This window comes from Calidris pugnax, unplaced genomic scaffold (assembly GCF_001431845.1).
Source record: "Calidris pugnax isolate Ruff unplaced genomic scaffold, ASM143184v1 scaffold111, whole genome shotgun sequence".
Classification (NCBI taxonomy): domain Eukaryota; kingdom Metazoa; phylum Chordata; class Aves; order Charadriiformes; family Scolopacidae; genus Calidris; species Calidris pugnax.
This window is the reverse complement of record NW_015090872.1, coordinates 2392524-2416572: the sequence shown is the minus strand read 5'-3', so window position 1 is coordinate 2416572 and position 24049 is coordinate 2392524. Positions and strand designations below refer to the sequence as shown.

General features: G+C 50.5%; 1 protein-coding gene across 2 annotated transcripts in view; it reads left to right on the top strand.

Moving 5' to 3' along the window:
- The window catches only part of KCNAB1 (potassium channel, voltage gated subfamily A regulatory beta subunit 1), a 69984-nt gene that overhangs the window by 19179 nt on the left and 26756 nt on the right, over positions 1 to 24049 (top strand). The window lies entirely within an intron of this gene.

Below are 24049 nucleotides of genomic sequence, written 5' to 3'. Positions count from 1 at the left end.
TGAGCAGAAAAATCAATTAACAAAGCATGTTTGAGGCTGGACAGGAAAAGTTCATTTGCAGTATGTTGTGTGAAGCGAAAAAAGGATCTGCCTTGGGTACCATTTTATCATGGGGATCGTTTACTGACTTTTTACCTGATTCACTTAGTGAAGATGAGATCAAAGCCAATTTTAGGTGAAATGCAGAAAAGAAAATAATGGGCATTCTTGTAAAATGCTTCATGCATCTTACAGATCTTTATTCCTCCTAACCCAGGCAGGAAACATAATGAACAGCTGTGACTTCAGTCTGAAGCGCTCAGTGTAGGCAGCTGATAAGCTTCTCTGTCATGCCTTCAGCTGAAAATGAGAAGGATTGCTGTGACTTTGGCAGCTGGCTTCTGCCTGTTCAGGATGTCCCTTTTCAGCCACTAATGGGTGACGTTACCGGGAATAGGAGAAGGGAGCAGCCTGGGGATGCTCTGCCCCCATGAGCAGCCTTGTGCAGAGCAGCCCGGCTGCCCGAGCGAGGGGGTCACCATGGGCATGGGGGTGGCGGTGAGGGGCGCAGGGCTCCAGGGAACTTTAGCTGTGCTTGTTCCCAGCCCACGGAATAGTGGCTGAGGGTCCTGTGGAGCCGCCCGTACCCCCTCTGGGGGAGTGGTGCGGGGCTGGGATGCAGTTTTGCAGTTACACTGGTTTCACAGTCATCAGGGCTGATGCAAAGCCAAGCTGGCTTTAGCACCCTTACATGAAATCCAAGTGTGTGTGCAGCTCAGCGCTCGGCTTGGTTCAGGCAATCCTGTAGTTCTGAAAATTTCAATATTAACTCTCCAGGAACCGCACAGACAAGGTGTATGGAAGCAGAGTGAACGGGATGCTCAGATGCAGTTTGCTGTGAGTTGCCTGAATGGTTGATAAGTAACCCAGAGGCTTTGCGTGACTGGAAACCCGGCCTTTCCGAATGCTTGTTCCTGCCGTTCAGCCATGACCAACTTTTAGCAGGAGCATTGCACGCTCCCAACGCTTGCTCCCCAGCACGGTGTCGGCAGCAGAAATGGTCCAGGAGGTGCTTGCAGTGAGAGTAGAAACGCTGATTAATGTCTCCTGGAGCCAGCTGGGGTGCTGGGGCAGGCTCAGTGCTCCGGGGGTCTCCCAGGGTTGTGACAATCTCGACTCCTGGCTGGCCCCAGATGTGGGGAGGGCACTATTTGAGGGAAGGTGGAGGGTCCTGCCTGAAGAAAGACAACTCCCAAATATAACTTGTCCTTTAATCCAACGCCCACAGCCTCCCGCAGGTGGAGAAGGGGCCGGTGGAGCGGTGCCAGCCGGCAGCTCCCTGTGACCCCCCTCCCCTCCTGCAGCCCTGTCCAAGCCACTGCACCTCCCTGCCTCAGTTTCCCCCATCAGCACAACTGAGGGAAACGTGTCTTTGATCATGTCATTCAGAGACGTGACCTGTTACCAAGTCATGGCTTCTGCTTGTTAGGCTTATGGATGCTGTGTACTAATTGTCAGAAGTTATCTCTGCTGATTTCCCCCGGGCTGCCGGCGCTATCAGTGTACTGACACGCTGGGTAATTGCAATTCTTTGCTGCCCACATGACACAAACGCTCCTGCAGCCTCCGAAGTTGGGCCTTTGTAAATCCTTTCTGGCTTATTTCTAGATAAGGTTTCAATGAGGAGGGCTGAATCCTCCCGCTGGTGTTCAGCACAGCCCTGACGGCTCCTCCAGCTTTGCCTGCCCGAGACCTGGGGAATTGCATCAGGAATAGCATCTCATTTGTGACAAGGCTGATATTTTATCTTTATGACTAATCCCTGTTTCTGCTCCCAAATCTCTCCATATCTAGAGCTGATTTCTTTCCCAAGAGAAGAAATGAAGGGGAATTGGGAGGAAGAACTGACTAAACCTCCAGGCTCAGCTGCGAAGCTGCTGAATTGAGATAACCTTTAGTTAGGGAAGACGCCTACCAACGGCGATGGAGCTGGTATTTCGTGTTCATCTCTGCACCAGGTTTCTCAGTTTGAGGGAAATCCAGTGGCTGGAGAAGCCAAAGGCTTTTCCCAGCGGCTGCAATAATAATCCTGCAAAGTCTTCAGCTCCCTTACATTCGAAGCTGAAGTCCTTCTCAATTCATTTTCTGCTTGAATTATGTCTCTGGCGCTAAGCTATACAGTGTGTGCTGCTTAAAATGATGTGCTAGCGAAGCTGCCCCTTGTTTTAGGGTAAAAATACAGATAGCTGCTCCCCTGCTTCAGCCCAAAGTGCTGCTGCTGCCCCCCGGGCAGGGCTGCCCCCAGCTCCCGCACCGCTCCTGGGATCCTGCCCGTCCCCAGCGCTGCTTCCCCCGGCTGCCAGGCACTCCTGGTGCCACGGGGATTATGTAAAAAGAAGAGACAGCCACTACGCCTGTGACAGGGGTGGGGGCGGGAGAGGAGCCAGCTCGGGGGGGCTTTTCATCAAACGGCGTGTTTCTGGACCCGTTCCAGCTCACGGCCCCAGTTGGAATATAAAAGACCAAGTTTGCAGGGATAAATACGTTCGCTGGGGAACATCTGCAAATATTAGGACTCAGGTGCGCTCACGTTCGCGTGAGCAAACCTCCGCTTTGCACTTGCTAAATCCCATTTTGCTGCCTCCCTGTCGGATTGTGGCATCAGGCGGATGGGACGTCCCCAGCCGTCACCTCTGCTGTCACCGCCGGGGACAGCCTCAGCTGCCTCCCGCCTCTGGAAGGCAAGAGGGAGAGGGGCTGTTCCCTTTAATCCTCTTTGATGCTCCAGTTCAGTCCCGCTGGTGAGCCTGCCCAGATGCTCGGGGAGAATATTTGGGATCACTTCAAGTATTTCCTTGAAAATGATGTAGTCGTGGCGCTGGGTTTGGAGGATTGCAGTCTGCCGCACCGCTGCCGAAAACAAAGGATGTATTTTTGCCTCCCTCTGATGCGCAGCGTGGGAGGAGGGCTGGCAGGCTCTGGACCATCAGAAGGTCACAGCCTCAGTTTTTCCCCTTCCTAATTTGCAGTGTTTTTTTTAAATTTATTGTCAGCTCAATTCAAGCTGTCAGTAAGGTGGATCCAGCTCTGATCCACTGAGACTTGTACTAGGCTTCCCATGCTGGTCCTGGCAGCCTTGCCATCACGGGTGCCGTGGGACAAAGCCTCTCCCCAGAGCACCCTGGCTCCCCATGGACCTGGTCCATGCCCAGGACGTGTCAGGGAGCTCAGCTGCCCAGGGCTTGGGGCTCAGCTCTGGCTCCAGCCTCTGCGCTGCTGATTTGGGGCCGTCAGCAATTCAAAAATAGCCTTTTGTGAGAGCTCTGCCCGCACACGGGCACGAGGGACCCAATTTATGAAGCTCAACTATCTATTTGTGTTTATAAATAATTGATGGTGGCAGCTTTGGCCATTAACTCCAGTGTGAGCCTAAACAAAAAAATTTTAACTGCAAAGGCAAGCCAGTGGAGTTAATAGTCCATGCTCGTCCTGCAGAGCCTGGGGCAAGGTGCAGAGTGTCCTCCAGAGGGGACACTCATCCCTCCTGCCTGATGCGGGATGCCCAGCTCTGTCTCACGAGCCACTCCTGGCCACCATGCCCATATCACCACCACGCTGGGGCTCCTACCTGCACTGCGGGGGTCTCTGAGGATGGACAGTAATAATTAAAGTGTGGGGAGGCCAGCCTGGGAACCTCATCCCTGCTGCTCAGAACCTTGTCCCCCAGGTCAGGTCTGCAAGGGGACCTGCCCTGCTGCCACGGGAGGGGAGATAGTGCTTCTTGCAGTCACCAAGCAGTGGGTGTGTAAGGATTGCGTGTCACGTTTTGCAAGGTCTGGAGCAGCTTTAGCAACCAAAGACCTTTCCCGGCCACCCAGGAGGTGCCGAGCTCTTCCCAGTGCTGGTGCTGCAGCACTCAGCCACCCGCTCATCACTAGTTCTGGAGGGCGAAACTCCAGCATGGACTTGGGTACGCATGGGGGGTCTGGAGGAGATCACACTGGCAGGAGGTGCTGCTGCCTGTCTGCTCCCTTCTCCTGGAGCAACGGGTACATCTCGGACTCATGGGGGCCTGTGCTTACAGCAAGCCTGGTGCAGGGTGGCCTGGTCAATCCTGTTCTTACTTGGGATTTTTTCTGGCCCGTTGCCTGGGTGCTGCTGCTTGCCAGCCTGCAGGCTGTGGGACCTTCCAGCGTCCCTGGTGGCACTGAGGCAGTGCCCCGGCCACCTTCCAACGGAGGTCATTACATCCTGCCGGCTAAAAATTCCTCAGCAATTCAAAGGCAGTTTTCTTCACTGTGTGCCTGAAATTGTGGGTTCTTGTCGAAGCGTGTTACTAAAGAGCTGCTAATGCACTGCATGGCAGCGGTGGGTGTGTTGCTGCGGTGGTGGCTCCGGTGGGATGTCTCTCTTCTCCCTCCTGGAGAGGCTGCTGTGGGCTTGCCTTAGCCAGGGTCAGAGCAGCGCTCCACTGGCTCTGCACACCAATTACACACATTAAAAGGCACACAAAAAAAATACTACAGCACAAAGAATTCCTCATCCCGCTTTTCTGCCTAAATAAATATCAGTGGATAAACATAATTAAGGTATAAAACAAGTATAAAACTCGCAATCCTGTGGTTAACTCAAACCTTTCCAGTGCTGTGGGCTGGCAGCTCCCAGCCTGGAGGGGAGTGATGCTCTAGAGCATCTTCCCTCCCAGGGTCATGGGAGCAAGGAGAAGATCAAACCTTCTCCTGGGAAACATCCCTCAGCCATTCCCCCTCCTCTGAGAGGTTCCCAGCGCAGCAGCTGAGCGCTTGGAGAGGAGGAGGAACCGGTGGGGGACGGAGCCCTGCGAAGCCCCAGAGCCGTGTCTCAGACCTGTGATTACCATCAGGAAAATGACTTTCACCTCTGTGACTGCTGGCGGTTTCTTCCACTCCTTTGAACATACCCCGGGGTGACTCGTGGGCTAGAAGCAGAAATTGCAATGCTTTTATGAAAGTGCAAATTCCTTATGTTAGAAGCTTGGTATTATTAACGTCGGGACTGCGCCGCGGAGCACACTGTGTGTGCAGATGCTGTGCATCGCTCCTGGCTGTGCAGCCTGGGTGAGTGTGGGCTTACAGGAGTCCAAAGCAAACTTCCAACCTGCCAGGTTTGGAAACGCACACATGGGTCTGTTTGGGCTGCAAAACTAGTTTGGGAACAGAAGGTAAAGCTCTTAGGCTTTCCGAAGGGTGTAAGTGAAAGCAGGTATTTCTTAGCAGTATTTCAGGACTTGTGTCTTCTTTTTCCTTGCATCGTACTACAACCATTAACCGTAATAACTACTGTATATATTTAGGAATCCACGGTTTATTTAAGTCGTGCTGCAATTATGAGTAGTTTTAGGCACTCACATGGAAATGGCACAATTATTTTGATATAAAATTACATATTATTTCAGTAGCTCTCCACATCAGGTTGATTTTTATGGCTCATCATCTGATCTTCATTTTATTGACGTAAATTAAGACCAATCCAGAGAGCAGAATGGATTTAGACTGAATTCACAATGCGTTTCCCCCAGGACTGTAGCTTACAATGGCTACAAAGAAGGGAGGAATAACTCAAAGAAGGAGAAAAGGGAACAGAGTTGGGTAAACAAAATCCGTGTGGATTCACACTTAAATTGCTCTTAAATTCCTAATGGCTCTCCAGGAGTCTGTAGCTGCTAGGAAAGGCTGTGGGTTCGGTGTGGTCTGGATTTCTCTCATCTCATTACATGGATGTAAAAGCCGTGTTTAACACAACAGGGTTAAAACGAACGTAGACAAACTGAGCTTTAGATTTGAACACACGTTTACTTACTGTGTAAACTCTCAAGGTGTGATAGTGCATGGAGCTCCTCAAAGGTGTACTCACTCCCTGGCTTTTGCGTCTTCGGTAAATGAAGAATTTGTAGATGTCTGGGCTGAGTGTAAGCACTGAAAGTGTACCTCCTCTTCCAGGTTTCAGATAAAGCAAAATCATCTTTTTTTTTTAAAAAAAAAAAAGCAGGCTGCCCAGGTGGTGCCTGCCCAGCTCTCTGCATGTGGCTTTCCCACCAGGGGAGTGATGCCCAGCACCATGGGGTCTGCAGCCTCTGCCCTGTGCCCCTGGATGCAGCCAAGGGATTTCTTTCATTTCTCCTTCTCCCCTCTCTCCCCCGGAGACCAAACCAGCCCAAGAACCTCCTTCATCAACTTTAGTTAATTGACAAACGGATTTTTAGTGTTATCTCCCAGTGTTGTAATATTCTTCATAAAAATGTTTCTGATTTATTAGGGACTTTGGAAATGTCTGTCCGGCAGCTTTGTTATATATCCTCCACGAGGTTTAGCTCGGGGAGAAATGCGCAGCCGGTCGGAGCGGTGCTGGCTCGTGCCTTAGTGCAGAGCGGGGACTGTGGTACAGAGGATGGGTGTCAGCATTTGACACCATCTCTGCCCAGCTACACTGTGATAGTCCCCAATTCCTCAGCCAGTGTGGTGTGCAAGCTGTTTCTCATCCCCCAGCCTGGTGTCTAGAACCCACAGAGCAAGGTTGGGGGATGCTGGATTGCCTGTCCTGGGGTCTGTGTCCCACCAGGGACAGGAATGCTGTCCTGAGGTCCTGGTGGCACTTGCGGGGGTACAGCAACAAGCCAGGACTTGTTCTGCCATTGATTCCAGCCCCCCCCGTTTTAATCCCAAGAGAGAGTGATGAGCTAAGGAGAACAAGATCGAATTCAAGGACAAACGGTATTTTAAAGAGCATGCTTTTCATGTCGGGTTTGTTAAGAAGAAACAAAATGATGGTATTTTAAGGAGGCTTTCAAACAGTGCAATCATATTCTGGCGACGAGCTCTGCAGCCTCTCAAAGCTGTGCAGGACACAGGGCAGGAGTGCAAGGGCAGGGGAGCAGCCTGGGCAGCTGTCCCTGTCACCAGTGGGTAGCTGCCCCACAACTCCTGCTCCCTGTGCCTCCTGTCATGGGGGTCCCCTCTCCTGGGGCAGTGGTGGCTGGTGGCTGTACCCCTGGCAGGAGGCAGCACGGGGCAGCTCCCGACCGACGGCGGTGGCTGAAGCAGGTTCCTGCTGGACCAGCTGCCAAACCCCATCCTGCTCCGCTCTGCTCATCCCAAACCCTTCCCCGCAGCGTGGTATTTTCCATTTAAAATCTGCATGACAACATTAATCTAATGCTTAAATGGATGGAAGAAAAGATGTAATGCAGAAACACTGCTAATTTAATTACTTGTGAAGCGCACAGTTTAAGATATTTAAAATGTATTATTTTAGCATGGCTGCTTTGGCGAAATCCAATTTGAATTTTGAGCACGCTTATTTTTATTTTAGACCAACATTATAAACCACCATCTGCAGAACACGTTTGTTAAGAAATTCATTCTCAGTAAGGAAAAGGCTCTGCATGAGACTTGGTGTGAGCCCAGAGGTTAAAGTTGGGGTGACATATTCCCTGCTACCAGTCAGTGGAACGTCTCCCCTTTGCCCGGGGTTCAGCCTGTGCTGAGCACTGTGGCAGGAGAGGGATAGCTCCGTGGAGTTGTTGCTACAGCAAAACTTCCATGTTTTTCAGTATTTGGGAGTCTCCCCTTTGCCCGGGGTTCAGCCTGTGCTGAGCACTGTGGCAGGAGAGGGATAGCTCCGTGGAGTTGTTGCTACAGCAAAACTTCCATATCCAACAACCCAAAATCTGGTGGCGCTTAGTGGTGGGTAGATACCTGATGTGAAGTCAGTGGATGGTTTGGATGGATCTTGCTAATGCAACGTGGACTTTGGCTACCGTGTCCCTTATCCCAGCCCTCTTCTTCGGGGTGGTCCAGGTGATGTTTCCCATCACTCTGCAGGGGACAGACCAGTGTTTGGTGGGAGCCTCTGGAGGAGTTTGGAGATGTTTGCTCCTAAACAAACCTATTTTAGAAGTTGCTCAGATGCTGCTCTCTCTCTGTGTCCTCTGTTGTGCTCACTGTACACCCCGCTGGAGGAGGCAGGGAGGATGAAGGAGCCCCTGTGACAGCGTGGTGGCCCTGGGCATGTAGGAGAGACGGCAGAGCCTTTTGGGTCAGGCTGTGCCCTGTCTGCTGGACTCACTCTGGGTGGCTGCTGGGACACACAGCCCCACTGTCCCACCACGATGTCCCCGCTGTTCCCCACAGCAGCATCCCCTGCAGGAGATGCAGCACTGTCCCTTCAGCAAACTGACACTCGCTACTCATAGCGAGTATATATATGCCAAATATATTAGAAATGTTTCTCAAACTATTTTTGTAGCAGTAGAAAACCTCCTGGCAGGTGGGTGGGAGTGGAGAGTGATACCTGGTGTCTGAGATGCCTTGCTTGGTGTGGTTGGGCACTCCGTCAGGGCTCAGCAGGCACCACGCTAAAAAGTTTCAGGAGCTATTTTCTGGCAAAGCTCTGCTTGGAGAACAAACAGAAACAATTGACGGGACACAGGGCTTGAGAAGCAGAAGCAGCACATAGAAAAATAAAGTCCTGAAAAAGCTCCTGGAAGCCCTTTGTACGTGGCACCCCAACAAAGTCCTAGTGCCTTGTTTCTCACAGCTCCCAAAGAGGAAAGCTGGTGTGTGTTTGATGCCTAGTTTTTGCTTACAGCACACAACAGCAGTGTGAGAGTCTATCGCAGGGCCCGCCGGCAGCGTAAATTCAGGTGGATGCAGCACATCCGGAGAACCTCAGGTTTGATAAATGAGATGGCCTTCTTGCACAGAAAGGACATGAGAAAGGGGACGGCAGGGCTGAGGCTCTTAGGATTGCCTACACGTACGCCCAGCCTGCACGCTGCTCACAAAGGGCTTGTGTAAGTCATCAGAAAGCACGTGCTCTGTAGGCAAAGAAGCTGCTGTAGAAATATTTGGGGTAGGAAGTTATAAAACTTTCATGGCATACCTATATTCTCCTGTTGGCGTTAACGTTTGCCAGAAAAACCAAGTGCTGCCTGGTCACAGCTTCAGCTGCACCGACTGTGAAACTGGTGCCACTGATTTCAGAAGTGCTTAAAATCTGTCAAAGCTGCCCTTTCTCTCTGAAAGGGTCAAAGTCCCGCACAGTAATTAAAGCAAAAATTCAGTTATTTATCACAGTGGTTTCCCTGCCTCAGCCTGCTTATTTTTAGATTAGTTTATGCAAATAGTTCTTACCTAAATATTTTTGTGAGAATAAATTGCTCCTCCAAAGCGAAAGGCTCCTCTTCTCAGGCTAACCCTGCTGTGGATGCTCCCGGCTGCATCTGTGCTGAGTGCCCAGATTTTGGCCAGGGCAGCTCAGATTCCTTCCCGTTCGTTAGTCTTGTGATTCTGTCAGAGTTAGCCTCTCCTGCCTGTGGAGAAAATATGTTTTTTCCAGTTTCAGCTTATTCAATCACTTCAGCTTAGTGACTAATACTTTCCAAGGTGGGTCAGCGGATGGGGAAGGAAAAACCAGGGATAGGGTTTTAAATTTTTTATTTTGCCTCTTTTACTCTGAAGTAGTACTGAAATGAGAGAAAATGGCATCTATTATTTACAGCCCTATGGGATGTGTTGAATAGTGACAGCACAGTCAGCACCCTACGCACAGGTATGATTTGCTTACTAATTTCCTACATGAATAAAGGGGAATCGACCTGGGCATTGTAACAGGGTTGGGCACATGTTCCAGGTTTGCCAGGTCTTTGCCGTGTCCGAGATCTGTAGCACTGCAGGGTCGGGTACCACTGCAGGATGATGGGGAAGCTGTGGATTAATCCGTGCAGAGGTGGGATGGAGGATCCTCCCTTATTTCTGGAAATAACTTGATTCATTCAAATCCTGTAGGAACTGTGAAATTTTTTTTTATTTTTTTTCTTTTTTACAAGGATAATGTACTTCCCTCAGACATTTGAAATTCTGCACTTTAAAAGTATCACTGCAGGATGACAAATATTTTTCCTTTTCCTCTCTTTCATCCTGGGGTCCCACGGCTGACGAAACGCGGTGGGGGCAGGAGAGCTGTGGGCTGTGAACCGTTCCAGGATGCGGTTGCTGGAATATGGGAGTCGTGTGTCCCCCCCCTCCCCACCCCGACTGAGCTATTCCCCTGGGAACACCAGTGCCAGTCCTGCCCCCGCTCCGGCATCCCCCACCGGGACAAGGCTGGAAATAGAGATGGCAGCCGCTGCCATCGCAGCAATCTCGCACAACCATTTCTGCTCAGGATCCAGCACCCAACCCCCCAAACTGCCTCTGGTCTGGGCTCCCCGGGAGCCGGGGCGGGCGGGAAGGAGTGGGATAAGAGCCTGGCATGCGGGAGCCTCACTGATGGCACGGATCCCGCGCGGGGAGGCTGAGCACGCCGGCACGTCTGCCAGAGCCACACGCAGCAGCCCCTGCGCTTGGCTGCGGCCCATCTATTTTACCTTATCTACATTTTAATGCGTCATCCGCAACTTTTTCTGAGGCCTGCAGCCAGGAAAAAAAAAAAAAAAAAAAAGAGGAGCTCACCAGTAGAGATGAGGTGTCCTGGCAGTCTGAGAGCACCTCACACCCCTTCTCTTGTCACTACAATATTGGAAGTGTCTACGGATGAAGCCCCTTCCTCTCAGCTCCCATAACAGCAACCACTGACTGGGCGAGCGGCCTGCAGCCAGAAAAAAAAAAAAAAAAAAAAAATCCTGGGGAATTTCAGCTGAAGCGACCACCTACGCACCCGGTGGCCCTACGAGTACGGGAGATGAGTTGGAAAGTGTGAGGAGAGCCAAGAAACTGGGGCCAGATGCCATTTAGGCACCTGCTTGTCCCCTCGTGCCGTCCGTGCCTGGGCTGGCTGTCCCTCCTGCAGCCGAGACGGGGCTTCCATCGCCCAGGACCCACCTCCTGGCTTTGCTGCTGTTGTTTTTCAGCAGATCAATACTGTTCTGTTTTGCCTCTGCAGCTATTCCACTAGTAATGGTTTTTTTCTTTTCCTATTTGGTGTCATTGACCTAATACTTAACATCATTGCTACAGCAGTGGGGAGAGTCACCAAATCCCCCAAAGCTTGTTTTGGTGCTACAGGGACCAAAGGGCAGCCACCACCTGCCACACTGCTGCAGAAACCTGGGTGGGAAGGAAGATGCTTGGAGGAGCACCTGGGACTGTGTGGTCCATCCACGTCCACTCTGAAATAGCTTAGAAAAGCAACCTTGCTCCAGGTGCACCTTCACTGTGCTACTGCGGACACGCATGATTAAAATCAAATTCTATTTTATTCCTACAACATCTTAGGTAGAAGAGATTACAAAGCAGTTTGCAAAGCAGCAAACATAAGCACAGTCAAGCACTGCAAGTGTAAGACTGAACGTTGAAGCAAATTTCAGAATGCACGTGCTTAACTGAGGAAATACATCTGTGTTTTCAGTTCACTCAAGTATCTGTTGGGCCATCTATGGTGGTCCAGCTTCTGCTACAGCTTTGCATGTTCATCTGGGCTTCTTGTCATTTGAAAACAGAGTTTAAAATTTCCTGAGATTAGATACCCCATCCTGTAATAAACCGTTTTCTGGGCAGAATGCGATGCTGACTTGGCAGGCAGTCGAAAATATTACCAGAAAGCAGCAAACACGACTGGTGAGGTATTGAGCTGATTTTTGTAACATCACCCGAAACGAAGCGGGGTGCAGTGGTTTGCACCTGCCCCTAACCAAAGCCTGCCAAGGGTATGCAGGTGTTCCAGCCGCACACACACCTCCCTCGCTTCGCTATCTCGGCGCAAGTAAAGGGGTTTAAAGTACATAAAACAGTGGAAAGCTGAGATTCTGCATCACTGCAATTACTGCTAATACGGGCGGTAATTTAGTGGAAACTGCTGTGCATGTTGTGAAGTGTTTTGTTCGCAAAATGGGAGACAGAAACCATTATTTTTCTCTCTTCCCACCCACACCACTTAGAGACAACCTCCTGCCATCGGAGCTTGCTGAGGGGCAGCTACTGCTTGTCTAAAATCTGCAGGTCTTTTTGAGCTGATGAGGCAAAACGAAATCCAGCCTTCAAAGCAGGAAACCACCCAAGTTAATTAAAGAAGAGAATTAACACCTCCATGTTGCCTCACCCTCGGTTCACAGCAAGACTAAGCCACGCTGGGGGCTGTTGCAGCCCGATGAATCGTGACAAATAACATTTACGGGGCTCCAAAATGTTAGGAAGAGCTGAGCACCCTTCAGTGAAGGAGGTTGCATCTTCCCCTGGGGAGGTGGGAAGCTCTGGAGCCTGAGCAGATGCTGACAGGTCACCTTAGAAACTTGTGAGGAGACGTGGAGATGGTGTGTTTTCCCAGAGCACTCAGAAATACAGAGTGTTTTGGCTCCGTGTCTTCGCTGCTCTCTGGTTTGGCATTGCCAGACTAAGGAGATGCCTGTGTGTCTTGGGGGGCATCCAGAGGAATAAAAGCCCTGCAGACGGGGTTGGTGCTGGAAGGGTAGGTCTTTCCAGCATCATAGTGCCTGACAGACACATTGCCCAAAACTTTCAACGGTTTTGCACCTGGAGGTCTCAGGGAAGGTGGAGTGATGGTGGAGAAGAGAGCTCGGCTGGGCAGGAGGGGATGGACCCTCTCCTGCCTGGCCTTTCCCCTCCCTGCCACGCTGTGCTGGTTTGCACAGGGCACCCCATGTCCTGGTGACCCCACAGATGTTCTCCTGGGGTGAGAAACAGGCCTTTCCTCACAGGGCAGGGATGGAGGGGATGTACCCCGCCTTGCAGTGTACAACCAGGGAAATTTGGGGAGTCATAGCTTCCCCTCATCCCCCATTTTAGTGCAGGGGATTGGATTGGGGTCTGCAACCGCCACCAGCTCCCTTTGCTCAGGGGTTGCAGAGTATCTGCAGTGCACTGGCATTTGGTGGGGGAGAGAAGTGGGGTGTGATTAGAGGGTTCATCATCATAGGAAGCAGCTGAAACAGTGAGGGTTTTGTAGGGGATGAAGCAAGCAGAAGCGTTAAGGCCAATTCACAGCTCCAAAGCCTGGGATTACACTTTGTTGTTCCCCACTCTGCAGGTCGCAGGCCAAGGATGTCAGATGTGCTACAGCAGGAGAGGGCAATTGGAAAGGGTCTCTGCTTTCATCAGGTTTTTGTTGTTATTCGAAACAGCCTCTTTTTTTTTTCAGGGAACAAATTACATATTTTATTCATTTTCTGTGCAGAAAGGAACGGTTCTGGAGCACTAATGGGGATGTTTCTAAGCAACGTTGTTTTCCCACCGCCAGCTTTGGGAACAGTGACTTTTCTTTCACGTTTTTGTAGCAATAAGCCACACCGTCTGTAGTTTATATGCAGGAAAAAATGTGCCATGTTTTCCCCAGTTTTGCTTAATTGGATGGGTCGGGGGGCTGTATCACAGCCTTGGGGCTCACCCCACACCCACGAGGGTGCGAGCAGGGCTACACCATGCTCCGGGTGCCCCAGTCCCTCCTTTCTGGTGGTGGAGGATGTCCATGAAGACACCTGCGGGTGGGTCTTGCACCTGAAGATGCTGCTTCCTCTGCCAGGGGCTGTTTTTGTGCCCTTCCCAATTCCTCCTGCTCTGCTCAAAGCCTCTCTCTCCCCTCCCACCTCCTTCCCCCCATCTTTTGCTCTCTGCATGCTTTTTTGCATGCTGGAATACTTAGAAATGCCTGAGGAGCGCTGGGTTTTGCCTCCTCCACACGCCTCCTTCATGCTGAGGCTGTTGGCATGGCTGTGGGCACCACAGCGTGGGCAGCGGGAGCTGGTGGTGCCCCCATGGACGTGGGACCCTCACCCACTGGCAGGGAGGCTTGTGAAATGGGGCCCTGGGGGGTCACCTGCCACTGGGACTGCTTTGGTATAACTGACCCACGTGGGATCCATCCCCTGGGTTTTGTATTTCTGGTAGAGGTTGTACTCTGTGGGCAAAAACACCAACACAGAGCAATGAAACTGGGGTTGGAACCAGCGAAAAACAGCATTATCTGATTTCTGTCGAGCTCTCCTAAGCCTGATGATTCCTCTGTGGGTGTGGAGTCGAAAATGTTTTAGTCATTGTATGTGTTATTGCAGAGATTTTATTTAAAACTTATGTTTTTCCTTAGAAAAAACTCTCACTCTTTCTCTCTCATTCCTAATAGATAGATAGACCGACAGATAGATAGATATATGGATAGACTGACAGATAGATAGGTGGATAGACCAACAGATAGACAGATAGATAGATAGATGGATGGACAAGCAGATAGGATGATTGTCCTGAACCCATTGTACAGATGGGAATACTGGAAGTAAAGAAGCTTAAAGCAGGGTTTGCTCAGCACACCTCAGACTAAAGCAAAGCTGCTTGGCAGCTTCATCTTGCAAGAGCCCAACCATCACTTTCTGCTTTAAAATCTTAAACTCTTTGTTTTTAGCCTCCACCAAACAGGAGGCTGTTTTGGAGATGTTTCCAGTCTGGCTTGATGCAGGGTGGCGGGAACTGGCAGCACCCAGAGCTGGTCCTGGCTGGGATCAGCTTTAGCTTCACTAAAACACAGTGCAGCAGGTAAGCTCAGCCTGGTGTTGGACATGGTGTGAAGTTTACACCACACCTGGAGGCAGATGGTTTTGGACTGAACAGGAGCCTCCTCCCTTTTGCAAACCAGCAGGAACCTGGTGGAGTTACGGGGGCAGAGGCCAACACAGGTTCAGACACCTGATGATGTGACACCCCTGCCCTGGGAGGGAAGGTTTGGGCTGATTTGGACATGTGTTAATGGAGGTCACCAAACCCAAAATCTCCCCACTCTGAACAACGAAAAGCAGCAATGAAGGATGGATTTTCTTATAATTGCTTTGTCCCTTAACAATGGGAGGAACCATTTGTAGGTTAACGAGTTGCTTAGGCAGCACAGGTGGCTCAGACCATAAAGCCCTGCCGGGAGGGTGCTGGCTCAGCCCTTGTGCGTGAGGCTTGTGATAGGACTCAAGCTGCTGCTCTTCCAGCTGTGTGCAATTGGAAGCTTCTGGTACCCAGGTGATGCTGTGCGTGGTGTTCTGGGGTAGGGCTGGAAGGTTAACGATGAAGGTTGTTTTAAAGAAGGGGATTATTCTTCCTTACTGCTTGCTGAAGTGCAAGGGGAAATGACTCTGCTCTGCATTTGGGCTGGGTGCTGAGGTAGGTGCTCTCTCCTGTTGGAGTACCTGGGGAGCTGGGTCTGTGTGGTTTTGGGGGGTCCACTTGATGGATGTGGCTCTAGGAGGATGGGGAAAGCACCTTCCAGTGGTGACTGAGGGGTGCTCAGTGCTGGCAGGATGTAGGGACCAAGCTTGGTGGCTGCTGGTGCTTCCCTGCAGCCTGGTGCTACAGCTGCCTTCAGTGCTGTGGAGTTTGCTGCCATTGATGGGCTCCCTTACCGATTCCTCTACACTAGAATTAATTAAAAGTGAATAATTACAATCGCTTTCTGCCCTGTGCCACAGGAGACAAATACCATTCCTGCCATATGGCATGGGCTGCTCAGTAAGCACGTTTTCTCCCCCGACTTCTCCCCCTTTTCTTTTAATTAAGGAGAATGTCAGCTCTGAAAATCCCCCAGACCCAACTGGGTGCCAGCGTGCCATGCTGCTGCCCACACGGTGCCTGGGGCAGACCTGGCTGTGGTCCACAGTGATGCTTTCCTGCTGGGGATGGGACCCCTGTCAGGAGTGTGGGAGGATGTGGGTGTCTCTGTGTGTGGTTTTGGGGGGCCCCTCTAGCCCAGTGCCTGTGGGAGCCACCTGGCACCCACACAAATGTGGGGCTTCAAATGCAGGAGCTGCGTTAGGCACTAATTAAAGCCCTGTCCTGCAGCTGCCTGCGTGCACGCAGCCTGGCTCAGAGTGGTTTCAGCTACTGCCCATCCTGGGAGAGACCGAGGTGCTGGGCCATGAAACTGGGACCCTCCCCTCTGCTGACACCCAGGTGCCTCGATGGAGGAGTGTGAGGTCTGGGGGTGTCGTGAGGGGTGAAGGGCTGTGTTGTTGCGTGTTGCCTCATCAGTGACTAGTCATAAAAATCATAGAATCATACAATGATTTGGGTTGGAAGGGATCTTGAAGACCATCTAGTTCCAACCCCCTGCCATGGGCAGAGACAACTCCCACTAGATGAGGTAGCCCAAAGCCCCAGCTAGCCTGGCCTTGAACCCCTCCAGGGATGGGGCAGCCACAGCTTCTCTGGCCAACCAGTGTCTCACCACGGTCACAGTAAAGAATTTCTACCTAATATCTAATCCAAATCTCCCCTCTTTCAGTTTAAAACCATTCCCCCCACCATCCTATCGCTCCACTTCCTGATAAGGAGTCCCTCCCCATCTCTCCTGTAGCCCCTTTAGGTACTTGAGGGGGCTATATGGACCCCTGAAGCCTCTTCTTCTCCAGGCTGAGCAACCCCAACTCTGTCAGCCTGAGAGATTCTCACCATAGTGGGTTTTTTTCTCCCAAATCCTGAGTCCCTTCTCAGAATGCCAAGCCTCATCCTCCCCAGGTCCCTCATGGTACCGCTTCTTTCTGGATTCCCTCTTGTCTCTCATGGCTCCCCAGGATCCCTGTGGAACTTTCTTCTCCAGGCTCATTGCACCCACCTCCTGTTGAAGTCCCTCATAGAACTCTCCTCTTCCCCTAGACTGGCCAGGGACACTTTGCTGCAGGGACAGCCCTCCAGCCTTGCCATGCTGCAGAAACTCAGCTCAGAAGAGCAGCAGGAGGGCATGGGGCAGGGCTCCTCGGGCTCTCGCAGGTTCCCTCAGTTCTCACTGCCCACAAGAGACATACAAAAATTATATATTCATTTTGGTCTCGTTCAGCTCTGACTGCACTGTCAGCACTTACCCTTCTGAGGAAATAATTAAACTAGAAGTTACCGTAAAAGCCATTAAGGGGGCATTGGGTGAGGGCAAAAGGCAAAATGAGGACTTGGGCATTTTTCAGGTCTTTTGCAATCCTTGCTGCTACACCTCTGTTAAATGAGGTTTAGGTGGGTCTGGACTGGGCACCACTGGTTTAAGGCAAGGGCTATGGGCTTCTTACCTATGTGCAATTCCACTTGAAACGGTTTTTCTCAGCTTGGGTGAGGTGAGCCCTTAACGACCATGGGATTATAATTGGCCACCCCCCACATGTCCTGTGAGATAATTGGGACAGCAGCATCACAGGAAAAGACTGTTTTTTCAGCAAGAAAAGGTTCAGTGATACTTAAAAAGCTGGCTTAAGCAGAGGAGATATGGAAGAGGCTTGCAAATAGCTGGGTGGTTTTTTTTTTTTCAGTTCCAGTGAAAAGGCTTTGCTAACAGTGTAATGGAGTGGAATTGAGGAAATAAAAAGCTTTGGTTAAATACTGCAGAAAGTTCCTAATAGGAGGAAAGAGCAGAGCATGTCTGAAAGGAGGAGCTGGTGGCTCTGGTGAGCAGGACAATCACTGCAGGTGACCGGAGAGGGCTGTCCCTGCGGCAGAGGAATGGCACTGGGCAGCACCCAAATCTCTATTGGGTTGGTTTTTGCAAGAGGAGCCTAGAACTTATGAGTTAGAAAATCAGAATAAACCCCACCATTAGGCCTTTGTGACTTTGTCCATTCTGCCCCTTTGCATGCTCACCCTGAACCACCCAGTGCGCGTCTCTGGAAGCTCAGGGAGAGCCCAGGAAAGCCCATCTGCAGCAAGTTCCAAGTTTATTTTGATAGAGATATTCTGTACAATTAACACTTACCTGTATTATGCTATTATATGCAGATTTATGTTGATGAAGTGATACCTATGCATGCTCTGGGGCTGCAGCATGGGATGGTTTGGAAGGTTGCAGGGTAGCCTGAGTAAGGCTTTTAAAAGCAAAACCAGCAACAAGGGGAAAGCTTTTCAACAGACTTGTAAGTCTTCATTCTTCATCATTAGAAGGATCGTTTCAGAATTGCAGGTAGCCAACAGTGCTGTAGGATGTTTTACCCATCAAATACCTTTCCTGAGAAGGAGTTAAATGGGTTTAGAATTGCTGCACAGTCAAATTATTCTCACCTTTCCCTGCCAAATATTAATCTCAATTTTGAACCTTGGATTCTTGTCTTTTTAACCAAAATTAATGTTTCGGACACAATCTAATCTTCCTACACAGCCACATTACAAAGAAAAATCCCCTGGGAATGGATTTCACCCTGCTTTGTTCCTGAAACTTGGCAAACTGTAATTTCTTCCCTGCATTTTTACTGTTAGGCTTTATCCTAGAAGCGTCTCCAGCTCTTATCACCCCTCTGTATTTCTGCAGAACACCTTAGTCTCCTCTTTTTTCCTTTGTATCACTTTTTGACTTCCTGATGCTGAACTAAAGGGCTCTTGAAGTCAAAATTTGCCACCTTGGCTTTTCTCATGTGTGTCAAATCCTGTCTCCTCAGAGAAGCAACAAGCTCCTCTTACCCATTGTTTGAATCTGATATGTGCCTCTATCTAGCATTTTCCTTGGTTTTGCCTGTATCTTTGCTCACAGCAAAGCAGCTAACGAGCAAAATGGCGCTTTTTTTTTTCCCCCACTTCTCTTTTTTTTGTTTTGTTTGTTTTCCCTCCAGCCTGGGGGAACTGAGGACTTTTGCAGCCCTGAGTGTGTACCTGGGGCTGGATCCAGGCTGGGCTTGTGGTGGCTGATCCCTGCATGGGGGACTGGTGCCACTCTGTTAGCATCCGGCTTGTTTAACCACTTGTTTCTAGCAAAATAATTAACTTGGGCTTCTTCTTCAGTATTGCAGTTGAGTCCACAACCAAATGATCTTTTCTGAGTTTAGTTTCTCCCATGCTTAAAAGCTAAGCTGTGTGGTGGGATATGGTTGTGGTTTTTTCTATCCATTTATAAATGAGCAGCTGTGGTGGGACATAGGGAGCTCCACTTGCTCCCCAGCATCCAGCCAAGGCTGGAGCCACAGATAAGGAGCCGTGCATCTGCTGGAAACAAGGGAAATGGGAATTAGTCAGCGAAGCGAATCTGAGAGCGCTTTGTGCCCTCGAGTCAGAGGGAAGGGACCCGGTAATTGCTGCCCAGGCAGAAGCTCTGCTCTTTGCTGTAGGCTGGGAAAAGGCGTGAGCAGTTGAGCACAGAATTTTTCCAGGTCTCTGCACAGCTGAAATAACCCTTCACCTGCGGACCTGATGCCTGCTCAGCCAGGGCACTGCCTGCCAGGCCATGGGGCAAAACACCCAAGTTCATCCTGGCCAGAATCCTTACAGCACTGGGGACCGCAGCTCTGAGCCCGAGGATGGTGATGAAGGAGCAGGTGTGGGGTGTGTGCAACTCTCTCCATTAGCAAGAGAAAATGAGAACTTGACTTTTTCTTAAGACCTGCCAAGGGGTTGAGGGATTGGTAACCAGCCCTGTGACTGTGCTGCCCCTTTGGGTGGCATGTCTTGAGTCACTCCTTTCCAGTGGGAAGGTGCCATTCCCTGGCTAACGCCTCCTTCCAGCCTTTTCCCTGCCGGGGCTGGTTGCACGTGCTGCCCGGTGATTCACGTGGTGTTGGCTGGTGTTTAGCAGCAGCAGCCATTCCTGGAGGCTGCTGGTACATGGGTGATGCCATGGATGCTGGCATCTCGGAGTGACGTCCCCACACCGCTGCCCGTCAAGCACAGCCAAGAACCCATGCTTCCTCGGGAGATGGATGTGCCCTCTGCTTGGAAAAGCCTAGTCAAGGGAAATGTCGTCCCTCCCCGCGCGCTGTTTTGGTACCTCGGTGTATTTTTAACAACATCTCCGAGTGGCAAGCTGTGTTTTGAATGAATCAGGCATTCATCTCCCGCGCTCGTTAACCCAGCGCAGTCTGGCGAAGCTGCCAGTGCTGTGGGGACGGTTGTGTTGGCTCAAACTCCCGGCTGCGCAGGCAGGGAAAATGTCACCTTTGGTTTACGCCAGGAAAGAAGAGCTCTGTTAAACCAGCGTGCGAGGCTGGGCTCTCGAGTGCTTTGTGTCCCCATGCCTTTTGCTGTCCCCTGCCCTGTTTGGCACCTGGCACTGGAACAGGGCAGTACCTGCTCCCTGGAGAAGGGAAATGGAGTGGTGTTGGCTGGTGTTTAGCAGCAGCAGCCATTCCTGGAGGCTGCTGGTACATGGGTGATGCCATGGATGCTGGCATCTCGGAGTGACGTCCCCACACCGCTGCCCGTCAAGCACAGCCAAGAACCCATGCTTCCTCGGGAGATGGATGTGCCCTCTGCTTGGAAAAGCCTAGTCAAGGGAAATGTCGTCCCTCCCCGTGCGCTGTTTTGGTACCTCGGTGTATTTTTAACAACATCTCCGAGTGGCAAGCTGTGTTTTGAATGAATCAGGCATTCATCTCCCGCGCTCGTTAACCCAGCGCAGTCTGGCGAAGCTGCCAGTGCTGTGGGGACGGTTGTGTTGGCTCAAACTCCCGGCTGCGCAGGCAGGGAAAATGTCACCTTTGGTTTACGCCAGGAAAGAAGAGCTCTGTTAAACCAGCGTGCGAGGCTGGGCTCTCGAGTGCTTTGTGTCCCCATGCCTTTTGCTGTCCCCTGCCCTGTTTGGCACCTGGCACTGGAACAGGGCAGTACCTGCTCCCTGGAGAAGGGAAATGGAAAGATTTCACTGAATTTTTTAGAGTTGGAAGGGATCATAGAGATCATCTAGTCCATTTAAAATTGTATTTAATACATCTACCTTAGACCTGCAAAGAGCAGAAACAGTGTGATGAGTTCCATCTCTTCACAAAATAAATTAGTGCCCTATGCTCTTCACCATATTGAGTGTCCTTTATTAAATGTTGCAGTGACCCCTGTACTTTCTGTGAGTTTTGATGGCTCCTGCTGTGGGCACAGTGAGTGGGGCTCTCTGCAAAAAACCCCACCATATCCAGCAGAGGCTGCCCCTGCTCCCGTGCACCTTTCCTCATTCCATCTCCTTAGGAGGCTTCTCCAGCGCCTTCAGCTCTTCTCTGCCCAGGTTTGGGCAGCACACTGGCATGGTAGCGCTTGGCTTCAGACTTTGGTTTTAAAATAATTCATGAGTGAGGTATTAAATACCTTTGAGTCTTGCCTGTGGGGCAAGCGAGGGATAAAGAAAATGAAGACAATTTCAGATTGGCAACTAGAAGCGGTTTGGAAGGTGCTGCTGGAGCTGCAGGGACAGGGTCCTGGGTCGGGCTGTGCAGCTGCAGGTTTCCCAGACTGCTGGGTACAGCAGCAGATAAAACTCTTGGTCCTTCTCTGTGTGCAGTGAGACCAGGCAGGGATTTGTGGGGAGCAGTGCAATTGCTCCAGTTCTGCGAAGTGCAAGAGAAGCTGAATATCAGCTAGAGGAGAAGCAAGATAGCGGTGCTAATGAGGGAAAAACCAAACTAAAACAACCCCAAAACCCAAACCACCACCACCAATAAAAACCCCACCCCAAACCAAACCATGTATGAGAGCTGATTTTTTTTATTTTTATTTTTTAAAATCAGCTGCTTCTAGGTTAGGCAAAACAATCCCGAGAGACTGGAGGTTCCTGCAACGCCCTCAGCAATGCTGAATTCCTATTTGAAAAGAGCTCCTCTTTCCTTCTGAAAGAGTGATTTAAATAGCATAGGCATAAGCCCCCAGGAGTGTCAGCACCACCAGGTATCTGAGTGGTGGACTGGGCTGCCTGGTTGGGGCTCAGAAATGGACTGAAACAATAGGGACTTTAATGGCAGTGAATGGTGCCACTGTGCAAGCGGGATGGTGGGTACCACTGCTTGTGGATGCTCGTGGGGGAACCCTGTGTTCTCCCCACCTGGTGTTAGCAAGTGCCAAATGGAGATGGGTGACCAGGGCAGCCAGTGCCCACTGGGCACCTTGGCCCTTGTCAGGGATTGCTCATCCTGCTGTCCCCATCACCGTCCCAGCGCGGCCATTCTTGGGAGCTTGCCTGGGCTGCTGCCGGTTCAGCTCTGGGGACTGAACTAGTTAATTGTCTCAGGTTTGGAAATTAGTGCAATGGAAGCACAAAGGGCTTTTACTGTCCGGTTACTTAGAAACCAACCATTGATTTTTACATGGCAATTTTGCAGCTTCCAGGCATGCCTGTCTATATGTGTGTGTAGTATATCTACAAATATGCATACACCTGGAAGCTGAAAAATAGATGTAAATGTATATGTATATTTTTTTTGCTTGGTGGGCTTTTTGTTGTTTTCTTGTTGTTGTTGTTTTCTTTAGGGGGATGGAGGAGAACTAAGTCTCAAGAATAGTTGCTATTTCAGATAAATCACTGCTCTGCCGTAGGACCAGGAATCAAATCAGTGGCTGCATCCTTATAAGCAGCGCAAGGTCTGCACTGGGAGGCAAACCATCCCAAGTGGACCGAGATTTTAGCTGTTTCATGGCTCCCTGTGTTGGTGTGGCCGCTTTGCTTTCACGTTGCCTGCCCGTTAATTAGAGCGTGCAGTTGCGTGGTGCTCGCAGGCAAAGGAGGGCTGGAAACGATGGGAGTAGCTGGGGGCTGCGATGCTCTCCAGGCTGGACCACAGGCTCAGGGAACCTCCTCCCAAGCTGCCAAGCAGTTTCTGAGCTCATTTTGAGAGAAGGATCTTGTACTGCGAAGACTTGGCATTTTCAGTGTCGGCTCTTTACTATGGACATAAAACTTTCCAAGTACCCAGGTCACATGTGCTAAGTAAATGGCAAAGACACCTTTGGAAATTCAAACACAATATTTCTGCCCGGGTTTGTTAGTGGACCAGACTCTGCAAAGAGCTGGTTATCACTCTCCAGAGCAAAGCCTGGCTCCTGTGTATGTGTGTGTTTTACCCCCGTGAAATCCCCAGTGTGTGGAGGGACAAGCCCTGATGTGCCTTTTGCTGTATGGGCTAAGATACTGACACAGACCCCACTGCTGAGGGGAGTGATGTGCCCAATAAATGCATGCAAACACCAGAGGGTTTCACTCACACCACATGTATATATGTATATAAAGCAGTATATGTAAAGGGTATGTATATGCATATGCATATAAAAAGGGTATATATGTGTGTATATATATTTTTATATCTATGATGGGGGAGGAGTACAGCTCCATGGCCAAGCTGTGCCCTCACACCTGTGTGCCTGCACAGAGACAGAGCCAGACTTTGAAAGGCAAAGAATAGCTTAGTGAGAAATAGGCCTTAAAAAAACTCTTCTACAAAATAAGCATAAACTGGAAATCATAGAATCACAGAATGGTTTGGGTTAGAAGGGACCTTAAAGACCATCTCGTTCCAACCCCCTTCCATGGGCAGGGACACCTCCCACTAGACCAGGTTGCTCAAAGCCCCATCCAACCTTGCCTCAAACACCTCCAGGGATGGGGCACCCACAGCTTCCCTGGGCAACCAGTGGTGAGATACAACCTGTGTCTCGCCACTGTCACAGTAAAGAATTTCTTCCTAATATCTAATCTAGATCTCCCCTCTTCCAGTTTAAAATCGTTAACCCTCATCCTATTGCTCCACTCCCTGATAAGGAGTCCCTCCCCATCTTTCCTGTAGTCCCTTTACGGACTGGAAGGGGCTCTAAGGTCTCCCCGGAGCCTTCTCTAGGCTAAATAATCCCAATTCTCTCAGCCTGTGCCCATAGCAGAGGTGCTCTGACGCCTTCTGAGCATCTTCATGGCCTCCTTTGGACTGGTTCCAACAGGTCCATGACCTTCTCGTGCTGCGGACTCCCAAGCCAGGAGCACTTCACTTCTCCAAAGAGCATTATACAGTGGGTGGGCTGTCTCCAGAAGTAAGGTGGTTGAGGCACCATCCCTGGAGGTGTTCAAGAGACGGGTTGATGTAGTGCTGGGAGATATGGTTTAGTGATGGTGTTGCTTTTTGTTTGTTGTGTGGGTGTCTATTTTTGTCAAAGTTAGGTTGACGGTTGGACAAGGTGATCTTTAAGGTCCCTTCCAACCTAGAAGATTCTGTGATTCTGTAAGGAAGAAATCCCAGTCCCCTGAGCCTGGGCTCCTCTTCCCTGCCAGAAGGGTTGCAGCTCTGTGTGGATCATGCAGGCAGCTGCTGGGTATTTGCCTTTTAACTTTCAGAGGGTTGTGCTTTGTGCTGGTGAGCAGGGGACGATTGGCATGATTTGTGCTATTCTGTGCACGGATG